Source organism: Papaver somniferum, unplaced genomic scaffold, assembly GCF_003573695.1.
Source record: "Papaver somniferum cultivar HN1 unplaced genomic scaffold, ASM357369v1 unplaced-scaffold_135, whole genome shotgun sequence".
Classification (NCBI taxonomy): Eukaryota; Viridiplantae; Streptophyta; class Magnoliopsida; order Ranunculales; family Papaveraceae; genus Papaver; species Papaver somniferum.
In genome coordinates this window covers 3,204,670-3,208,730 of record NW_020622713.1, presented here as the reverse complement: position 1 = coordinate 3,208,730, position 4,061 = coordinate 3,204,670, and the positions used below count along the sequence as shown (strand labels likewise).

General features: G+C 33.9%; 1 non-coding gene across 1 annotated transcript; it reads right to left on the bottom strand.

The window, feature by feature from the left end:
- Window positions 1-3,714: 3,714 nt before the first annotated feature.
- TRNAD-GUC lies at window positions 3,715-3,786 on the bottom strand. The gene has a single exon. It is a non-coding gene; the product is annotated as a tRNA-Asp (tRNA).
- Between the last annotated feature and the right edge of the window lie 275 nt (window positions 3,787-4,061).

The following is a 4,061-nucleotide window of genomic DNA, read 5'->3' as shown; positions in this document are numbered from 1 at the left end:
TCAATCATGAAGCTGGTTAAACATGCGAGACAGTGTTGGCCTTGAAAAGGTGTACCAAGCGATAGAAAGAACTTGTACCAGTAGAGACATTATTTTCTCTACTTCTATTAATTGGTGAGTAACGTCTTGCTATATCAGTGCATTGTTTGTTGTCATCTTAATTTAACATATGAAACCATGTATAAATTCCCAGTGACATGTTTGTCAAATATAAACTTTTGATGCTTAGGTTGCCATGTTCATATAAAAACGGTAAGAATGTATGCATTAGAAACTTGCTTATATTAGAAACTGCTGAAACACACAACCTTATCATTTTATTATAACATAGGGAACCATGTATGTTTGTTTGTCTCAAGCAGTTGTTTCACTCACATATACTTAGGTATCTGAATGAATGATGGGAAAAATCTTGGTTCAATTGGTTGGTCTATAATGAAAATGTATGTATTGAAAATGACAATGAACATGTAAGTGAATTGCCGAAATTACTGAATGAATCTCTCTCCTATGAGAGATGTTTCTAATTTGAGTTTCTGTTTCATTTTTGTTGTTTTGTCAGGATACTGGAATCGATGGCAATAGCGGATGTCATGAGCTGGTTAAGGCAACTCTGATGTCAAAGGACGAATTCTTTTGGCTGATCATGAACAACTTTGGTATAATGCATAACAACACTTTTATATTTAGAAACTGTTGAAAAACACAACCCATGTCATTTGATTATAACCACATAGGGAACCATGTATTTTTTTAGGCTTAAGCAGTTCTTTCAATGTAAGAATGACAATTTTATATACTTGCGTATGTGAATTAATTAGGAGACAAACCTTGGTTCAATTGGTTGTTGTATATATTTGTGAATGAATGAATTCCTTGTGCTGCTAGAATGAGAATGTATGTACTGTGGAATGAGATTGAGTTATGGGTTTCAGATTTAGTATTGCAGGTTCAGAAATAAATTGCAATGCAGCTTCAGAAAGTAATTGTAGTGCAGCTTCAGAAAAGGATTGCATTGCATTACAGGGTCCAATTATGGGAGCTTATTTATAACAGAAAAAAAAGTTTTTTTTTTTAAAACTATTTTTTTACCAATGTCGAATCAACGTTATAAAATCTGTTAGTAATTAGCACACCTGGCAAATTTATTACTGTTACAACCAATCGTCAACGTCTAAAGCTGTTAGTCTATATGTTACAAGCGATAGACATGTGGCAGACAGTAAACGTTACAGTCAGCTGTTAAGAATCGAATCGTTACAGCAAGCTGTTATATGCAAAATGTTACAATGAAACATCAACGTTTGAAGCCGTTACTTTAAACGTTAAAAAAAATTGACACGTGTCGTACGGTAGCCGTTACACTGAGCTATCACGGTTTTAAATCGTTACAATAACTGTTAAATCCAATTTGTCACAATCAACTAAGCAACGATTAAAATCGTTGTTGTAGCTGTTACAAGGAAGGACAGGTGGCAATAAATCAACCGTTATACACAAAGTCGCCGTTACAGTATCTGTTACACCAAACTGTTATAGTCTAACTGTCACGATCTGCACAATAACGGCTATATGTTACAACAAAATGACATCAGATAAATCTTGTGCTGACTAGATAATCGTTGGTGTATTTATCCCAACGAATGAAACCGTTATTTAATAAAATTTTAATGTAACAAAATAAACCGTTGATAAAATATTGTAACACTAATAGTAACGGCACTTTTCCAACTTTTTTTTGTTTTTTCAACGTTACAAACGATTTCGTGTACTGTCGTACAACAACTCCTATGAATAGAGGATCAAAAATAGGTTGATGAATTGTTCGTCACTGGACTCAACCTTAAGTTGACTGTCATGAGGAAGAAATTTGAAGAAATTCAATGGTAAAGCTAAAGACTTATTGCAAAATAAAAATGAATATGCCATTAAAGGAAAAGGAATACGTCATTAGAGTTTATATCATGTACTTATTTGGGTGTTTTCTCATTATTAATAAACCTGGAGATTTTATATCAGTTTATCATCTCTTATTCCTCAAATATGTTGAGGACATCAGAAATTATAATTGGGGTAGTGACAGTGGCAATTCTTGCTAATCTCTATGGAGAACTTGGTACTGCGAGTAGGAAGGGTGCCTGCTAAATTGCAGGGTGCATTTACTTTTTGCAGGTTATAATCATATCTCCTCCTTTTGATGTTTTTGTATTAGTTAAGTTTTATAGTCATATGTTTTCATACTTGTACGTTTGTGTTTACGCAAACTTTCTCTCATTGGATAGGGTTACTAGATGCATAGATTACAAACCTGATGAATCGAGAGTTGAAAAATGGGTCCCAAAAGTTGCGAAGAAACGCTACGGAAAGTTGAGAGTTGCCCTATATACAACTTTTTCTATAGTGTTGCTTTCCTAACTTTCGAGGCCATTTTGTAACTATCGGTTCATCGGGTTTGTAATTTGTGTATCTAGTAGCACTACCCAACGAGGAAAAGCGTTCATATACCCAAGCTTCAAGTAAGGAAGCGGAAGTGCTATGAAACTACTCTAATACAAAAACATCAATAGGAGCGGACATCAGTATAACCACAGATAAATGCATCATGTAATTTAGCGGGTACCCTTTATACCAACATCTCTGTAGAGATTTGCAAGAACTACAATGCCCTACCTATAACTTCTGATATTCTCAGCATCTTTGAGGAGTTGGAGATGATAAACTCAAATAAAATTGCCAAATTTATTGACTAAGAGAAAATGCCCGAGGAAGTACATAATATTAGCAATAACCGCTTGTTCATTCTCCTTTTACCGTAAGTCTTTAGTTTTACCCTGAATTTCTCTCTCAGGATAGTCAACGTTAAGGTAAGATCTATGTCGAACAATTCATCAACCTCTTTTTGATCCTTTGTTCATCGTGTGCATTGGAAGGCTCTTTATTCATGGGATTCTCTATACCGTTCACCATCTCATGCACTCCGCCTTACCTTTTAATGGAATACAAAATATTTTTTGAATATCGTGTAGAGCGATGCCTGGAAATGTATTTATATCTAGAAAAAACGCTCTGAAGAGGGTGGTCGGTATTATGATTGACTCCTGACTAAATGTCAAGAATCTTCGACCCTCAAAAATGTTTCATATGTTTTTCGGAAAAAAGAAATACTCCTTTTAGCTCTATCCCATTTTATGCGTCCTAAATGTTATTTCATGGTGCCCCAAATTATTGAGTGAAAACTTTATATTCTCAAAAACTAAATTAAAATTTTTACTTTCACAACCTTAGAGATACATTTTTCCAATATTCTGAAACCAAAATTTTAAAAAATATATAAAATAATATAGTTAACGTACTTTATCTTTCTTAGTCTTCTTAATTTGTTGACCTTTTCAACGCCGGGAGAATAAAATAGAAATAGAAATATATATATATATACAAAAAGTTAAATCAACACCATTGATTGGTTTGCAATGAACATCTTTTTTATCGTATTATTAGCAATCACTATGAAGTTCCTCGGGGAAAAAAATGCCAATTCTAAAGGGAAGAGCCAGCATACATGTGCATATTCATGATGTTCATTAAAAGCATGTGTTACATGTATTCGTTCACATAGCGAAGTAGCTATATATTGACTTTCAGATTTGTGTGGATATAACTGGGTATCATTTAATCATTAATTTTGGTTATCTAAAATCTACATCAAGTTTTTGGCGCCGCTGCCGGGGATCGAACCCGGGTCACCCGCGTGACAGGCGGGAATACTTACCACTATACTACAACGACCCAGTTATATCCGCAAGCGCACATGTCAATAGTAATATAGATAGCAAATGCGGTTCGTTCCCACAGGGAGTGTGAAATACTCTACCAACTAATACCAAAAATTAAATAATCAACAAGATAATGTTTTAAGGATTTTTAGAAATTCGGAACAAAATGAAATGATAAATAATTTAAAGATAAATAAAACGAGTGTGGGTTATTAGGATTTTCGGTTTCCACCAATTAATTATGCAAACTCTACTAATCTTTAAAAGTATATTCCATGCTTTTTCAAA